The sequence below is a fragment of the Triturus cristatus genome, chromosome 12, assembly GCF_964204655.1.
Source record: "Triturus cristatus chromosome 12, aTriCri1.1, whole genome shotgun sequence".
In the NCBI taxonomy this organism is placed as follows: Eukaryota; Metazoa; Chordata; class Amphibia; order Caudata; family Salamandridae; genus Triturus; species Triturus cristatus.
In genome coordinates this window covers 771,019,448-771,039,325 of record NC_140595.1, presented here as the reverse complement: position 1 = coordinate 771,039,325, position 19,878 = coordinate 771,019,448, and the positions used below count along the sequence as shown (strand labels likewise).

Below are 19,878 nucleotides of genomic sequence, written 5' to 3'. Positions count from 1 at the left end.
CGCACGTAGGGTGAGTGAAATACAAGCCCTTTGCTCAAAAGAACCCTACACGGTTTTTCACCTTAATAGAGTGGTTATGAGGACACATCCATCTTTTTTACCTAAAGTGGTTTCCGATTTTCATGTAAATCAGACTATCTCGCTACCAATTTTCTTTCCCAACCCCTCCTCGCCAGCGGAGAGGGCGTTACATACTTTGGATTTTAAGCGAGTTCCCAAATTCTACCTGGATAAATCTAAGACTATCAGAAAGTCTGACCAACTGTTTGTAAACTATGGTGTTGTCCGTACAGGTTTTGCAGCATCTAAACGCTCTATTGCCAGATGGATTGTGTCAAGCATTAAATTGGCTTACCAACTAGCCCAAAAACCATTGTGGCCTCTACCTAAGGCACATTCCACAAAAGGAAAAGCGGCTACTGCTGCGTTTCTCAATAATGTCCCACTCTCCGAGATCTGTAAAGCAGTTACTTGGAGATCTGTCCATACATTCACGAGACATTATTGTCTGGACTCAGACACCAGTGCAGACACTCAAGTAGGGCAAGCCTCCTTGAGGAACCTGTTCAACAACTGACTATCTCGGTTGTTTTTTCCTTTCAGTACAGTTCTCATTTGCCTGCAGGTGGAAGGTGGGCTCGCTATTCTATTCAGTGCTTATGACTATTGATGAGGATCCCCTGGAAGAGAAGGATAAGTTACTTACCTGTAATCCTAGTTCTCTTCCAGCGGTATCCTCATCAAAGTCATAAGCAACCCACCCGTCTCCCCAGGCAAATGAGAGGATTCTATTCTTAAATCTGAAAGAAGTATATCTTTGTGTCTAGACCTACGGGTCCCGCAAAGAACAACTGACCCAACTGTCACCCCTGAGGCATGATGGGATCTTGGGATCAGGGCTGCCTTAAAGGCACGGTGCCAGTTTTTATCTGTACAAGGCTTTTCAGTCTCTATGGTACTGTATTACAATGCAGCCTGCAGGCTAACAATGTTTTTTATCTGTGTTTGGCACAGTGTTTTTTTCTTTCTCATGAGGTTTGTCTCATTAAAAAAAAAAAAAGTTTTTAGGTGCATTTGTATCCCTATGGTGTTTATTTAGATATTTATACCTGGGAATGTTTACATTCATTATTATTACATTATGTAGCCTACTATGGGGGCTGCATTGGTTTGGAAAAAATAATATATGTGTTTATACATATACAGAGCTGTATATATATGTGTTTTTCATATATAATTTTTATTGTTTCCGGGGTCCCGCACATGGGCGGCAATATTCAGTGCTTATGACTTTGATGAGGATACCCCTGGAAGAGAACTAGGATTACAGGTAAGTAACTTATCCATCTTCCCCATAGAGGCTGATAGCCTGAGATTTTCTACTGCACGTCGTGTGAAGGGAGTCTCCCTGAGATCTACTCAGTTTTTTCTTCACTTCAACTTCAGAAAACATCTAGATATCTGATTCGTCAAAGAAAATACTATTTAGATCCTACATATCTTGTGGGAAAAAGAGATTACACGTGGGTGACCCACAAAAGGACTGCCTTTATTGTCTTTAGCCTCAGAATAAAATCAAGGATTGTAAGGTATGTTGCACTTTTTCATCTAACACACTGAAGGACAGAGAGGCAAGACTTCTGTTACTCCAGTATTGGAACTTTCATAGATTCACATGCTTGAATCTTTCCCCGTCGTTGAGATGGGAGTCCCCGGTACATCAAAAAAGCAATGCTAAATCATACAAAGCAGAAGCCAGGCCTAGGCCCATTTCAGTTTTGTAATCCATATCTCTTGTTATGTAAAAGAGACCAAAAGTAATTCTTGAACCAATCAGGACCCTTCACCCTCTAGAACCCTCCTGAGAGAACCTTGGACCTTCAGATTTTCTTCAGCACGTTGTGCTAGGGAGTCTCCTCTGAGCTCTGCTCAGTTTTCTCTCATTACTATTGAATCTTAAGAGATTTTTTACTTCTTTTCATCATTCTACATCTACAGGATCCATCTTCAGTGCTGCTTTGTCAACATTCTAGCAGAAATTATGTCAGAAAAGCGATGACGGCAGCGACGACGGCAAGGTCGGTGATGACAACGACGGTGACGACGACTTCGACGGCGGTTATACCATGGTATAACCGCTGATGGTTTCCAAATCACCACCAATGATTATTTCTCCGACGACAGTATCATCTTTGATCTCGTCGATGGGCCCGTTGACGAATCGACGAGGGAGAAAACACTGGATAAGTTAGAAAAGACGAGAACAAGGAGAATTACACCTAAAACGACCTCACCTAGCAATGTTACACCTCTTGTACCTTCTCACCTGTTGGAAGAGCAGGATTCGGAGGAAGAGGATGATGGGCCCTTTGGCTACGCAAGTAGTCCAACCCAGCTGTACGTTAAGAGTCAGGAGCAAGATTTTGAGGAGGAATATGGAGAATATCAAGAATATACTCCTCAACAACAACAATACCATCAGGATTATCAGGAAGAAGTTGTTTGCATGCCTTCTTCTTTAATAATGGACCTACAATTCATGTTGGCTGACTACAGGAAGAGATTTCCCCCTACTCCTGTTCACCAGAAAATACCGTCAGTAGTTCCTGGTCCACGTTCTTTTCCATCTACTCCAAAGAGGGTTCAAGTTATACCAGAGGAACCTCTACAAAAATCAGCTACATCAGTCCCTCTGCAGGATCGGGGTACGACGGATGATGATCAGGAAGAGGGAGAGCTTAGAGATCCATATACAGAGTGGGAGGACTACCTCATCCCCACGCATTCTTCTCCTTCTCCGGTGCCCGTTGACTCACAACCAGAGGATATTGGTGGGTTCCATGACCTATTAGAGAGAGCTGCAAAGAGATTTGCCGGCTACCCAAACAGACTGTTTTTATATGATTTTAAGGAGCCCTTTAGGAAGTCAGTGAGGGCTATTCCCATCATAGGTCATGTATCGGAAGAAGGACTCAAGGTCATGAAAACACCAGCAACTGTGACACCAGTACTATCCAGGTTGGAGAAGAAATACAAGGCCCCAGAGGATGCTCCAACCTGTTTGGTGGGCCATCCCAAACCGGATTCGGTTATTTCGCAGGCAGCTCAGCAGAAATCAAAAACCCATCGGCACCCATTACTACACCTCCTGCTAGGGAAGGTAGGCGCCTGGATAACGCTGGTAAGCGTTTTTCCTCAATGTCAGCTCTGTTGGTCAGAGCAGCTTATACCCTTGCCATACTGGGTAGATACGATAGACAAAAGTGGTGTGACCTGGCTCTGTATATGGATCAGCTTCTGGAGGAAAGCAAACCAGTAGTTAATAAAAAATACTTCAGGAGGGTGAGAGAGCATCTGCAGAGGTGATAGATTTTGCGATGGATATTGAAACTACATCATTCAGATCGCTGGGGTGTGCAGTGGTTTTACGCTGTCAAGGATGGCTCCGAGCTACTTTGTTTAGACTAGAGGTCCAAAACAAGATCCTAGACCTCCTATTCGATGGGGAAGCTTTATTTGGTAAGCAAATCGATGATGCCCTACAAGACAAGAAAGATACGGAAACAGCGAAAGCTGTAGGGACTCTTCAGTATCGGAAAGTGCCCCTTACAGGAGCTAGAGGAAGAGGCCATACAGACAACAGTATGTTTAACAACAGCCACAGTCAGGGGCGTATTCTAGATCTGCTCGCAGGACGTCAGGGAAAAGACACCTCACGACGTCAACAACGAATTTATGGCTCCTGCTATTTTTAGTCCCACCTTTCCACAAATTCCCCTAGGGTGGCACATTTATTTTCGCCTTCAGCAGTAGCAAAAGATAACCACGGACCAATGGGTCCTCAATCTAATACAATTCGACCATACGTTGGAGTTTCTCCATTTTCCACCTTGTACGCCTCCAGGATGACAAGATGTAAAACACCTTCATCTCATACGTTTGGAAACTCTTACAATGCTCCAAAAAGGAGCAATAGAACCGGTGCCAAACTCCCAGAGAGGGAAGGGATTATATTCCTGTTTCTTTCTGGTACGCAAGAACCTACGGCAGTGACCTCCGATCCTGGACTTATGAACTCTAAACACTTATCTAAAAAAACAGTGCTTCTGCATGGTCTCTCTGCAGGACATTCTATTACTTCTAAACCCAGGGTATCATATGACCACCTTAGACTTATAAGATGCATAAATCTCACATGCCCATCTATCCCTCCCACAGACAGTACCTTCGATTTGCCGTAGCCGGAAGCCACTAACAGTTCAAGGTACTGCCATTTGGCCTCAAGTCAGCTCCAAGAATTTTCCCCCAATGCCTGACTTCAGTGGCAGCTTGTTTAAGGAAGCAAAGACATCAGGTGTTTCCTTACCTAGAAGGTTGGCTAATCAAAGCATCTTCTCACGCAGCTGTCCAGTCATCCACGGTGGCATGTACAAGGCTATTTGCCGATTTGGGCCGGATTCTGAATGAGGAAAATTCATCTTTGCACCCTCCAAGAACATCACCTTCTTAGGGGCAATTTTGGACACCACTATAAACAAGGTATTTCTTTCTCTCGAGAGACAAACAAAACTAATTTCATTGGCCCAATCTTTCACAAAAAGAAAGTCACTTTCAGTTCGCCGCTACAAGTAATTCCTGGGAACAATGTCATCTTTCATCCCTCTCATTCCCTTCTGCCAGTTGAAGATGCATCCATTGCAAGAGGAGCTGGATTGGCAAGGGTGCCAAACAGAGGGTTCCTTTGAGGATATCATCACGGTCACATCCAGGTATGATCCACGCCGTGTCTTGGTGGACCCGGCATCAAAATATTTCTGTTAGCCTTTCCTTTCTCACCATGCCAGCTCCACAGGTGATCACCCTCAACACTTCCGTGGAAAGTTGGGGAGCCTTCCTTCAAGACCTATAGGTCAGTGGGCGTTGGTAGCATCAAGAACAGCAGCTTCACATCAATCTACTGGAACTCAGAGCAGTGAGATTAGCATGGCAAGCATTTCTGCCGAAAATAAGGAACTTAACTTAACTGTACTGATCAGGACAGACAACACAACAGCAATGCATTATCTCAACAAGCAGGGCGGCACAAGATCCTTTCCCCTATCTCAAGAGGCCCAGGGCATCTGGACTGGATTTTGCTGAAGGCAGAACACCTTCAGGGGGATCAAAGTGTCACAGCAGACACGCTAAGCAGACTCAAGTCTACCTCCCACGAGTGGAAAATCCATCAGAAAACCCTAGACACCATTTTTCAGAAATGGGGCAAACCAACAGTGGATCTCTTGGCGGCAGCTCAGAACAAGAAATGCCGAAACTTCGCAAGTTGGGGTCACCAACCGGGATCCTGGGGGAATGCATTTTTGATGGCATGGTCAGGCATCTTTGCCAATGCGTTTCCGCCAATTCCCCTCCTACCGCGTCTGCTCATGAAGATCAAGGCAGAACCGTGCAGGATGATCTTAATAGCCCCATCATGGCCCAGACAACATTGGTTCACAGAACTTCTTCTTTCGGAGTCACAACCTATTCTCCTTCATCCCATTCCATCTCTTCTGACGATGTCGCAGGGACAAGTACTACATCCAGATCCCAAATCGCTTCGCTTAGCAGCATGGCTCCTGAAAACCATGAAGCTCAACATCTAAAAATCCCATCTGAATGCAGAGATGTCCTTTCTAATGCCCAGACACAGAGTACGAATAACACTTACAGGATGAAATGGAAGATATTCTGTATATGGTGCTGGGATTCTAATGTTCATCCTTGAAGATCCTCATCTCATGAGATCCTACCTTATATTCTGTCATTGGCAAAAGCTGGATTAGCACATGCGTCCAGTAAAATCCATCTAGCGGCTATATCTCACTTTAGGAGGACATCATCAGAACCATTGTTATGGTCGGAAAGGATCATAAAGCAGTTTATGAAAGGTCTATTGCGTACTTTTCCGCAGGTTAAGCCTCCACCACCTCTCTGGCATCTTAATATAGTACTATCACAACTCACAAAGCATCCCTTTGAACCCATTCATAAGGTGGACCTTAAGTTCCTTTCTTGGAAGGTGGCTCTTATCTTGGCCCTGGCATCGGCCAGGAGAGTAGGAGAAATTCAGGCATTGAGAATACAGGAACTGTTTCTACAGTTTGGGGATGATCAAGTGGTCCTTCGTACTAATCCCAAGTTTCTCCCTAAACTACCCTGGGACTTTCATTTGAAAGAGCAGCTTATCCTTAAGACATTCTTTCCTCTACCAACTACTGCAGCGGAAAGAGCTCTTCATTCACTGGATATTCAAGGTTGTCTAAAATTTTATCTGCAAATAACAAAAGCTTTTTGCAAATCTTCACAGCTTTTTGTATCCTTTAGCTCACCCAGAAAGGGCTATCCTCTTTCCAAGAGGGGGATTGCTCAATGGATCTCGAATGTAATCCAATAATGCCTTCAAGCAGCAGGAAAACCTTTGCGAGCACGAGTGCGTGCTCACTCTATGAGACCGATCTCTACATCTGCTGTTTTGTTCGCTGGGGTACCTATCCAGGACATATCCAGGGCTGCTACCTGGAAGAGTTCCCACACATTCACCAGACATTACTGCCTGGATGCGACTGCTAACAATGATGTGGCAGTAGGACATGCGGTGCTGAGGAACCTTTTCCAGTGATGGTGAACTCTCTCCTTCATCCCTCCTTCCTTTCTATTGTAAGGTTAAGCACATTTGTTTTCATATGAATTTTTCATTGTCAAATGTTTATAATATAATGTGTTAAATTTGTACATGTTGAACATGGAATATTTATCAGTTTGGGGATGAGGTTTTTTCAATTAAACCTTTTCTTCCCTACAGATTGACAATTTAAAGCACACTCTTACTTTTATTTAAGTGGGGAAAAAATGTGCTACTGACTGTAAGCAACTCTGATTCACGCATGTGAATCTATGAAAATTCCAATACTGGAGTAAGAAAATAAGTTACTTACCTGTAACTGAAGTATTGGAAACTTTCATAGATTCACATGTGACCCACCCTCCTCCCCTGAGAGACTCACCTTTGGATTTTTCCAGGGTTATCCCTGGTCCAAGTGCTCTTAAAATCTGAAGGTCCAAGGTACTCTCAGGAGGGTTCTACAGGGTGAAGGGTCCTGATTTGTTCAATAATTACTTTTGGTCTCTTTTACATAACAAGAGATATGGGTTACAAAACTGAAATGGGCATAGGCCTGGTTTCTGCTTTGTATTGATTTAGCATTGCTTCTTTGATGTACCGGGGACTCCCATCTCAACGACGGGGAATGATTCAAGCATGTGAATCTATGAAAGTTTCCAATACTGGAGAACCACAGTTACAGGGAAGTAACTTATTGTCTTATGGCTCCAGAAGCTAAAAACTACTTCCTCAGATGAGGAAAGAGATGCTTCTGATAAATCCCGCAAGAGGAAAAGGCCCCATGATCAAGGGACCTCTGAGGAAAGCAAAAAGACCCAAAAGTCTTCCCATCATGGATCAAAAAAGGGAGAAACAACCAAATTACTCCTCAAAATCTTCTGACCATACGCATACCTCCTTAGAACTGTCGACGACTAAACCAACTATCAAAGTAACTTCTCCATTGACAGCGCTGTCATCGACGACCACTACAGTGACAGTTACCACTGTCTCGTCCACGAGACCTACGTCCACACAAACGACTACCATTTTCGCCGTCAGTGCTCAGTCCTGTAGACAAATATTAACACAGCTCCACTGTTGACGAAGCCATTGTCGATGAAGCAATTGTCGATGGCGCCACCGTCTACGAGACTATCGTCGTCGGGCACACCATCAACAGCAACCGATCCTTCTATTCCATTGTCGACGACTTAGTCAGCGAACGTAAAAGTCACGAAGACCTTCTTAAGGCCTCAAGATACTTCATCCAGTAAGGTTTCACCATATCCTCCTAGTAGCTTGCTCAATCTGGATAATTCAGAGTATGAAGTGTGAGAAGTTGGCCTGATGTATGATGTCACTAGTTCTAGTGTACACCTTATATCAGTCCAAACAACCCTTATGGTGATTGGTTGTAAAGTCAACCTTATAGACCAGCTATCCTAGTGGTAGCATGGACCAGAGCAGTCTTAGGCTAAACTCTGAATGGCATGTGAAGCCACCTGTGATACCATATATAATCCCTTGAATACCAAATGAAAGGACACCACAACAGATATATATATATAAAATAAAGTGTATTTATCCTAGTCAAACCCTCAGCACTCTTTATGAGATTCGAGGTAAGTACAACACAGTCTTATTTAAGCATACATTAAGTCACACAGGTAAGTAATATAGTTAGGCCCTAGGGGCCACGCAAACCATATACTAAAGAAGTGGTATAAGGACCACTGCCACGGAAATAGGATAGGCCTAGGCCTAGGGAATCGCTGGGGCTACACCACACTAGCAACAGTTAGGAAGTGGGAGGCCCAAGGGATTCAGGTGCAGAGTGGAAACACTCACGCGTAATGCGTAAAAGTCGATAGAATTACTAGCAGTTAGAAATTAACAGTTTAAGGACACTTCTGAAGCAGCTAGAGAGTCGAGACTCGGAAACTAGACCTTAGGATAGTCACTACCCTTGTGAGCACCGAAGTACCCAAGTTACCTAGCCCACAGGCTGCGGGTGCATAGGTGTGAACATGCGTCGGTTTTCGTTTTCTATGGATGCCTGAAGGAAAGTTGCTGACAGGCAGTCAGTGAAGAGTGTCCGGTGGATCCCAAGGCTGGGGTCAAGAAGAGAGGATACCTGCAAGCAGAAGGGACAGAGTCAAGGTCACTAGCCAGTGACCACGTGGAACCAGGAAGGAAACAGGCGATGTCGTGAAGATTGCAGGTGAAGGGTGAAGCTTGTCGCTGCAGCCACGGGTACCAGGAGACGTCGAGGACGACCAGGACCAGGAGGCGAGCTGTCCCACGAAGGCTCTTGCTGTCGGCGGCGTCGAAGTCGAACTAGGACTCACCAAGCCGTGGCAAGCGGAACCCATGAAGAACGAAGGACTTGCTTCTGGTGCAGACCAGGAAGGTCTGGGGTGCTTCTCTTTTGCAAAGAAGCGGGAGCCAGTCTGGAGGAGCCAAACCAGCAGTGAAGATTTCAAGGTGTGTCGTCACAAAGGCCGCTAGCCAACGGGCAAGCAACCGGACAGACGCAGCAAGCAGGAAAATGCAGAAGGGCCCCACACAGGACTCGTGGAGTGTGGGGGGCTGATCTTCGGTGCAGATGGTGCTTGGGGTTGGGGCTTCTCAATCCCCGGTGCACAACTTCGAGGGTGCCTCAGAAGCTGCGCTGGAAGATACTCGCCACTTTTCCCAGGTAGCCGGTCCCACGTCTCTCGTCGCCTCCACGGATCTCAGCTCGGCTGTGGATGTGGATCAGGGTCGGCGAAGTCTGGAAGTCAAGGCTCTGGTCGGGCTCTGCAGTCGGTCCCTCGTAGAACTTCAGCAAAGCAAAGGGTAAGTCTCTTGATGGTGCCTGTTTGCACAGGGTAGCCACTCCTTGGCCACAAGGGAGATTCTTCAGTCTTCTTCTTTCGTCGAATGTCGAAGGTCCAGAGTTTCTGTTCAAGTTGCAGGTTCAGGATAATCTAATCTCCTGGGGCCCAGCTACCACTCTTATACTAATCTGGGGGGCTGGGTTGCCTGCTAGGTCACGCCTTATGGGTGGGACCTGGGAGGGGGGTGGTTACACCCCCTTCCCTTTGTCCAGTTTCGCGCCATGACTGGGGCTGGAGTGCCCCAGCACCGGTTTGAACTGGACTATTCATGGGACACCTTGTGTGCCCCAAGCATGTCTCATTCCTTTCAGCCCTCCCTGCCCCAATACACTAAAGTCTGTCTGGGGAGGTGCTAGCACCTCCCCCAGCAGGAAACCTATTGTCCAAGCCTCCCTTGCCGGGATCACTCCCAGCAGCAGGAGGTCAGACTCGTGTCTGTGGCAGCAGCATCCATTTTGTGATGCTGAGGCTTTGGTTAGAGTTAAACAGCAAAGTAGGATTTTAACATGTCTCTCCCTCTAGAAGGGGGGAATAATATCCTCATCACCAGAAATGGTATGGGGGTATTATTCCAAAGTGTTAGACACCTTACACAACATGTTTTGATAAAGCCAAACCATAGTTACCATAACCGTTTAAGATTATAAGGTACTTTAAGAGTATATGGTAGGCTATATCATAGAACAGCTATAAGGACATGGTTCCGAAAGCTGCAGACAGGCTCAGCTCATGCTAGAGCACCATCTCACATGTTACCAAGCACTCTGCCTCCAGGATTGTTAAGGCCTGCCATAGGAGTGGCTGATAGGTACACATGTGTCTATTTTAAGGGTAGATATAGGTATACTATATCTAAGCAAGGGGTGATTACACGGCCTTGCCCCAGCTGAGTGATCAGCCAGTTGTGTCTGATTGGAAGGCCAGACCAGGGGTGGCATAATACATGCTGCAGCCCCTGGGAGGCCTAGGGTACACCTATGCCCTGGGTACCTAGGGTACACTGTACAGGGTCCAGTAAGGTGATCCTTCCCAATTGGGAATGTACCTACTGGTACATGGAGTTAAAGAGAGAGCAGACAGCCTGAGACCCTGAATGGCAGGATCTCAGGCCAACTAAGTCGAAAAACCAGCTAGACACTAGGCAAAAAGTTGGGGGTAACCATAGTCAGATATCCACGTTCCTACATGAAGGACCGTTTAACGATGCACACAGTGGTTCTGAATTGCAAGTGAAATATCGGGGTGATAAGGATGATGAAGAAGAACAGTGTTATTATGGCCATTACTACAGTCCTCAAGCAAGGCCCAAGTACTCATACTATCATCATTATCCACCTACACCAACTGAAGCTCAAGTACCACTCTCATTGGTAGAAGATCTACAAGCTGTGCTCCAGGATTACCTTAGAAGGCTTCTTGAACCTTCCTCAATCCACCAGCACCTCCTCCTCCACACGTACCAGCAACACCAGGGCCTCCTCCCCCACCAGTGACAAGAGTAACACCTGCCTCTAATATTGCTCCACCACCAAGGGATGATCCGTCCTCCTCTGACGATGACAGAGAAGAGGGTGAAATTCACAACACCCTTCCACCTCATAATGAGTGAGATTAGTAAGTGGTACCCACTCTGTAGTCACCGTCGCAGCATGCTCGTATTCCCCTCTGGAAGACATCGGGGGTTACCATAATTTAATGGAAAGGACTGCAGCAAGATTCGACTTCCCTGTTTATGTGGAGCAATCAGATTTCTTCCTTAATGAGTTTAAGGAGCAAGTGCGCAAGTCTGTCTGAGCTATCTCATTAATTTACCTCATTTGGGAAGAAGGAATTAAACTAATGAAGACCCGGCTTTAGTAGCAGCTCGAGTGCCACACATTGACATGAAATACAAAGCACGTGCGGAGTTTTCCGCTTGCCTCATTGGGCATCCCAAAGCTGATTCAGTGGTTTTACAAGCTGCTCAACGACGTTGAAAGAATCCTACTTCTCCAATTTCTGCTCCATCTGACAAAGAGGCCAGATGTCTAGATAACATCAGGAAATGCTTCTCCACTATGTCTGCCATTACAATTCGTGCTGCCAACTCTTTAGCCATTCTAGGCCGTAATGATTGACATTTGTAGTTCGACATTTTCACCTTGATGGATCTAGTGCCTTAGAACAGGAAGTCGGAGTCATGGAAGATAATACAAGAAGGAGGCTGCACATGTTCTGAAATTATTGATTGTGCGATGGATATTGCTTTCACTGGATTTCGACAGTTGGCTGGAGCAGCTGTTTGCGGAGGCAGGTCTAGCTAAAATCTACATAGTTTAGACCAGATGTCCAATCTAAAATCTTGGATATGGCATATGTTGGAGACACGTCATTTGGAAAACACATCGATGACACCCTGCTCGCCATCAAGACTGACATAGATACTGCAAAATCATTGGGCACATTGCAGTTCTATAAATGTCCCTTTCGGGGAGCCCGAGGCAGAGGCTTCCCTTCCTACGGAGGAAGTTACCAACTTTACCATCAACACTAACCCTATCAATCTCAGTTTAGACCTAATCAACAGCAGCAATACCGTCCTCCACCTGCAGAGGCCTACACAAGGCACACAGCGCAGCGTAAGCAACCCACCCACTCCAGAGACGTCACCCGTAAACAGTGACCTCGATTAGGTGGCAGCTACTTTCCCCTTATCTCATCCTGTAGGTGCGAGCATTTCCAACCATCTTCATCAATGGAGGGGAATTACTACAGACAAATAGGATCTGGTTACCTATGTTCATACCCTTAAGTTTATACAAACACCTCCAAACAGACCACCAAAAGGTGTGCACCCCCCATCTTCAAGGGCTCCATCAGGCGAGTACCCTTCAACCAGAGGGACACAGGTTCTACTCTCGTTTGTTCCTCGTCAAGAAGAAATCAGGAGAGTGGGGACCCATTCTGGATCTCCGAAAACTCAACAAATTCCTCAGAAAGCAATTGTTTCGTATGGTCGTTCTATCAGACATCCTGCATCTCCTAAACCATGGGGATTATATGTTGACTCTCAATTTGCAGGATACATATTTCACATTCCCATACACTACAATCATCGCAAGTACCTTCAATTCACTGTAGCTGGCACCCATTACCAGTTCAAGGTCCTACCATTCGGCCTCAAATCCACCCCCTGAATTTTCACCAAATGCCTGGCAACAGTTGCAGCAGTCCTCAGAAGAAGCGGTCACCAGGTGTTCACCTACCTGGACGACTGGCTGCTAAAAGTACAAACACTTATGCAAGCCACCAAGGCAACAGAAAGACTGCATGCCACTGTTTCGCAAATTGGGCCTCACACTGAATCTTCAAAAGTCGTCTACTGTTCCACAACAGAAGATAACATTTCTAGGGTACACCCTAGATACCAGGAAGGACAAAGCCTTTCGTTCCCTAGAGAGACAACAAATATTACTTCAGCTAGCCCTCAAAGTTCCCAAAAGAAGGTTCACTTCAGTGCATCTGTACAAATCATTTCTAGAGATGATGTCATCTGCAATAAATCATACCCTTAACTCGCCTGAAGATGAAACCTTTGCATGAGCACCTACAACTCCAATGTATTCAAATGGAAGGGCCTTATCAAGATAACTCTGACAATGGTCCAAGCTCTCACCTGGTGGACCCATGCTTCCCACATCTCCGAAGGCCTCACATTTCTGCCGTTAATACCGGACTTCACCATAACAATATACGCCTCCTTAGAAGGTCGGGTGGACATCTACAGGATCTCCAAATCCGGGGGAAATGGTCTACTTCCGAAAGATCCATGCATATAAACTTCCTAGAACTCAGTCATTTTCCTCACTCTCCAGTCTTTCTTACTTCGCATACAGGGATTATCAGTGCTGGTACCTACAAACAAAACGACCAGTATGCACTATATAAACAAACAAGGAGGGACAAGATCCCTGGCTCTCTCCCAGGAAGCCCAGGGCCTATAGCACTAGCTAACAACACACAACCTCACCCTCAAGGCAGAGCATGGTGCAGGGACAGCCAATGCTTTAGCGGACACCCTCAGCAAATCTCTCCAAATTTGCCACGAATGGGAGAAGAATCAGGAAGAGTTGAACAAAAGTTTTCAACGTTGGGGCAAAAGAGAGCAAGACCTCTTCACCAGCGACACCAGCAAATGCCACTTTTATGCCAGTTGGCACCCACTTTCCAGATCATAAGGGAATGCCTTTTTGATAAGATGGTCCGGGATATATATGTATGCTTTTTCCCCTATCTCCCTGATCCCGAAGGTCCTCAGCAAAATGAAAGTGGAGAGATGCTGCTTGATCCTCATCGCTCCCAAGTGGCCCAGGCAACACTGGTTCGTCAAGCTCTTCCTGCTGTCGGAGTCCAGGCTGGTTCGACTGTGGACCAAGCGACCACTCCTGACAAAGAGCTTGGGCCAAGTTCTACACCGGGATCCACTCTCTCTCTGGTTATATTCATGGCTCCTGTATTCCCTGAATTCCAGAATGTAAACATTCCCTAAAGACTTCAGAGTTATTATGCAAAGTGCAAGGGCAGATTCAACCAATAGATCCTACAGGCTCAAATGGGAAAGATTCTTCTTATGAAAACAGTGTCAGCTCCATCTTCTGCAAGCATCACCGGAGCAAATCTTACCTTACCATCTTACTCTGGCTGGTTCAGATTTAATGCATGCATTTATTAAGGTATATTTTGCAGCATTATCCAGATATACACATTCCTCTCAAGCTCTTTATCTATGCTCCACATGGATAATCAAGCAATTCATGAAAGGACTATTTCAAATCTTTTCACCGATCGGACCTCCTCCTCCAGATTGGCATCTCAGTGTTGTTCTTTCCCAACTCATCAAACCACCATTTGTGCCAGTCTACAAGGTTGATCTAAAATTCCTTACCTGAATGGTAGCTACTATTTGGTGCTAACATCCTCTAGAAGGGTAAGTGAGATGCAAGTGTTCTCAACCAAAGAGCTTTTTCTCTGATTTACACATGGGGCTGTTTTTCTTTCAGACATATCCACAATGTATCCTAAAAGTACCTTCGCAGTTTCACCCTAATGAACCTATCATCTTACTGACTTTTTTCCCAAATCCAACAATTCTGGCAGAGCAATCTCTGCACACACTAGACATGTCTTAAGTTTTACTTACATTGTACCAAACAGTTTCGTAAAACGGAACAACTCTGTTGCCTATGGTCAGGCTCAACAAGACACATCTGTTATCCAGTATTGGGGTATCTTTCATAGATTCACATTCTTGAATCATTCCCCGTCTCACCTTGGGACTCCCACTTCGATGACAGGGAATGATTCAAGCATGTGAATCTATGAAAGATAGCAATACTGGATACTGCACTTACAGGTAAGTAACTTATTTCTTCTCTTGGACCTTTCGGCTGCCTTTGACACCAGTGACCATGACACTCTGATACAAAGACTCTATGAAGCCGTCAAAGAACGGACTGCTCTAAACCGGATCACATCCTACCTTTGCAAAATAATTAATGTCATCCATACCCCCCCTTCTCGTCCGAACCATACTTCACGAAAGAAGGGGTCAACGAAGGTTCTATCATCTCGCCCATGCTTTTCAACATCTACATGAAGTCATTACCCGCACTGCACCTCACGTGCTATGACTTTACAGATGACACGCAAATACTCCTTAAACTGGAATGCCCCAAAGACATTGGAAAGTCACCTATTTTCCGCTGTCTCAGAGATGTGGATTGGTGGATGACCCCATACCACTACTATGATCCCCAAAATAACCCTTTCTAGAATCAACCCTACTCTACCCCTCCTTTCATCATCTCATACCTCTTTACTATTTAGATCTCCCAAACATGCCTTTCTAAACCCTTCCCTCTGACTCTTCCTCCTCCACCTCCACCTCCCTTTTACTCATTCCAAGCCTCCCCTACTGCTATGATCTCCCCCCCCAAAATTCTAATCCTTCCCTTTTCTATCCCTAAACTAGCCTTTTTAATCCAAATAACAGACTAACATGTCAAATTACTTTCATATTCCCCTGTACTAATTCACCACTAATCCTTTATGGGTTCCAGAGTAACGTGCTACTCTCCAAAAAGCGCTTTAACACCTCATCAGGGATAGCAAGCGCTATATAAATGCAAACCTTTTTCCCTCTTCTATGCCTCAGCTATCCTTCTCATTCCAAATAACTGGCTGACATATCCACCACTCATATTACTTTCATATTTCACTATACTAATTCACCACTAATCCTGTATGGGTTCCGAAATAGCGTGCTACTCGCGGAAAAAAAGTGCTTCAACACCCCATCGGGGGGTAGAAAGCGTTATATAAATGCAAACCATTTTTCCCTCCTCTATCCTTCTCAATCCAAATAACTGACTAACATATCCACCACTCAAATACCTTAAAATACTTCACTATACTAATTCACCACTAATACTTTATGGGTTCCGGAGTAGTGTGCTACTCGCCGAAAAAGCGCTTCAACGCCTTGTCTGGGGTAGTAAGCGCTATATAAATGCAATTACAATACACAAAACAATACAATATCCAGAATCTTCCATATTCAGGAACCTCCCTCTTCGGCTCACATTCACATTTGGGAGCTTTACAGTGTTCTCTGGCAACCTTCACTATGAGTACCTTACCACATTGCAAACGACTGCAAACTTCCATAAACCTTCTCAGCCCAAACCCTCAATAACAGAGATAGAGCACTTTTGAGGTGGCCAGAAAAGGTTAAGGAAGCTGAAACTCCTTTCTCAGAGGAGGTGGCAGGCTCAAGGTTGAAACCTTAAAGGAGTAAAAGGTGTTAAAACACCATCTGGAGACATCTAAACCTTAGGGTAAAAAAAACCTGTTACACAGTCTTCACCAAAAGAGCCTGAAGAGAAAATATACCAGAAGCTCTCAAAACATTTGTGAGGCAATAATCTCCACAACCTGAACGAGGCCAAACAAAAGAAAGAGAACATAACTACCTATGCTGCCACCAGCATCTCTCCAAATATAGAAATTGGATCAGTTACAACGTTGATGGTTCCACTGTCAGTGACACTGGAATCTCCCATAAGCAACAACAACTTCAAAGAAGAAACATGAGGATGGCCGATTGACTACAAGATCACTGTAAATGACACCGGAGCCTATAACAGAACCGTCAACCATTTCACCAAAACGTGTTCTGCTGACAAAGTCTCAATTGATTCTATCTACAGACATACATTGATTAAGCTGTCAACGGTAGACCCGCTTGCCGTTTTCCTAGTTAGCAAGAGATCCAGGAAAGGAAAGTTTTCATCAGCCATCAGATATACTACTAGAATATATTTCTCCCAGTAAAATACCATTGTGACCACAAAAATGTATAGAAACTGAGCTAAAAGATAACTTAGTCTGGATGACCCTTACAGGGCTGCATACATTCCAGGGCAGATAGAATAAATATCAGGACACAGAGAAGGAATTTGGTCAGAACTGTTGGAATGAGGGTTATTGGAAAAAATGTATATGTACATATATGTACATTTTAAAGTGGTCTGGAATCCCGTGTTTGGCATTGCTTATGGCTGATGAGGATTCCTCTGGAAGAGAACTAGGATTATGATTATGAGAAATACCATGAGCGGCCCCTGACGCAAGCACCAGCTATTCTAATCAAAGACTTGACGCACAGGATAAAAGACTATTGTGCTTGTTATTCCACAGAAGCTGGTCAGCAACCACCTGCTGCTCCGGCAAAGGCACCTTTGAACTCACTGAAATCACAAGGACAAGACTAACATGGATGAGACCCTGACACATCGGGTCCAGCTGAGCCTACTGTGCTAGTTCCACCATCTCTGGCCTGTCAGGTGCAAAATGTTTATGGCCTTCCAAGCAAAACGAATTCAAGTCAATACCTCTGACGATGGTCAATACTCCAATATAGAAGAAGGTCAACTTCCAGAATCTTTAAGATCTACTGGTGTTGAAATATAAAATTCAATACTCCTAATGGCGGAAGCCCCCAGAAGACTCTCTCCTTCAGATGACAGCTCCAGACTTCATTCACAGGTTGATAGGGCTTCTAAGAGATTCGACATCCCTGTGGCATAGAAACAGTTTGCTTCTTATACGACTTTTTTTTTGCTACTCTGTCACAGAACCATTGCGTTGACTGTTCCATCAATTTCCTCTTCCGAAGGACAATCCGCAAGATCGAACAGTGTTGCATAATCATGATGGATCCCCAATGTGGCTAAAACAGTACGGTTTATGGACCAGCTGGATTTCTCAGAGGACCCTCAGATTACATTCGGCTCATGCTTGAACCTCCTGTTCTGATGCTAGAGTCAAATTCTCCATCACAACCCAGTCCCTTAACATAATGGACTTGCTCCTGAGTACTTTTTGTTAACCCATTTACATATACCACTTGATTGCAGACCAGTACTAGTGCAGGTTAGGCCCCCCTCCCCCTTGATAACAAAAATGTTCCACTCAGATATTCTGCACTAGATATGCAATACAGAGTTTGCACAGAATGTCTTCTTTGCCTCATCAAATGCTTCCATACTGGCTGCATCTAGCACAAATGGGCCTCAAAATTAGTTCTTTCAGAATTCATCTGTCTCCTAACTTCAGATTGCACCCGTCAACATGCCATCTATAATCTCACTTCTCATATTGCTTCTCATATTTTAATTCTCACAGATTTTGTGATGACCTGCTTAGAACTTTTCATTTGCTATGTTGCATGTTGGTCACATTAGAGAGAAAAACAGTTTTAGGACAACTGATGAAAAACCTTTCTGAGCCCATTGACCAGGTGGGTGTATATATATTTCCCAGAAAGTTGCACTTCCTTTATCCTTGACAAGGAGAGAAAAGAAATTGCAAACTTCTACAATGAAGAAGTCCTTTCTAAGGTTTTACAAACACAGAGATCTACTACGACCCAGTCCCGAGTTCATTCAAATGAGCTTGTGATCCTCTAGCTCATTTTTAGGGACCTAGTTTGTGCAAAGGAAAGGGCTTTAAATTCACTGGTATGCACAGAAGTCTGAAATGCTCTTTAGAGAGGGACAGAAGCTTTAGATGAACCAACCAACTGCACACCAGCCAAGTCTGTGACATTTAGACATCCACAAAAGAGACATCTATCCAAACAAGGGTATTGCAAGGTAGACAGTGATTGCTTTCATTATCTGTCACAAGAAAGCTGGTCTACCCCTACGGGAGTAGTGACAACTCATTCATCAAGATGTGTGGCAGTGACAGCAATTCTCTGCCCTGGAGTCCCACTGGAAGACATATTTAAAACAGATACCTAGAAGAGCTATCACGCTTTTACAAGGTGCTTCTGCTTGGACTCAGAGATGGCAACAGAGTTGGTGGTGAGACAGATAGTTTTGCGTCACCTATTAAAAAAAAGGTATTTCCTGATTTCCAGTTTATGTGTAAGTATAGTGTTAATTTGTACCTCACCCCACAGTCTGATTACTTTGTGAATCTTTGAAAGAGTCAGTCGGTGTTGCAGAAGAAGCAAGTTACTTGCCCATCACTGCGGTTCTTAGACATTGGTATATTTCATAGCTTCACATGCAACTTTCCCCTTTTGAGTGTCATGCACTATTTATTGTTTCTCACACATGTCTCAAATCGCATGTATGGTGGCCTCTGGAGAGAGTGATGGTGAGTGGACTCTTAGCTCGTTAGCTGGAGTTTGGGTATTTCCCTTTTGATGACTCTTATTAAATGGTAAACACACTGCTGCTATAGGTTACATGAATGTGAATCTATGCAAGATACCAACTCTATGAAACTGTAAAAGGGGAGGTTGGGAGCACACTGCCTCACTTCCAAGCACAGTTCACCCCTTTGCATTGTGGTCAATGCAGTACACGATTAGCTCTTACTTCAATATTAACTGTGGTATTTCACCAAAGTTGGTGCAGATAATGCTGTTCATCTCTAGAAGAGTGTTTCTGGTTTTCATCCTTCATCAGTAGATATCAAAAACCGATTTCCTCTGGGGTTGCAGGAAATGTTGCCAAAGTCTTCACAGGTCTTAGTACCACTCACAGGCAAACAGGTGCATCCCCAAAGCTCGTCAGCTTACTGACTCAAGGGAGCCTTCAAACAGAGGGGGGTTTCCAACAACCCCAGATTAAGTGGTTTTTTGTTCTCAACTGATGAAGAAAGAAATCCAGAAACACGTGTCTAGAGATGTACAGCATTATCTGCACCTACTTTAGTGAAAAACTACAGTTAATAGTGAAGGAAACTCTAATTGTGTACTGTATTTACCAAAATGCAAAAGGGCAAACTGTGCTGTGATGTGAG

At 44.6% G+C, this 19,878-nt stretch overlaps 1 protein-coding gene across 7 annotated transcripts in view; it reads left to right on the top strand.

Moving 5' to 3' along the window:
- CHD3 (chromodomain helicase DNA binding protein 3) overlaps positions 1 to 19,878 on the top strand; it is a 1,560,957-nt gene that overhangs the window by 574,612 nt on the left and 966,467 nt on the right. The window lies entirely within an intron of this gene.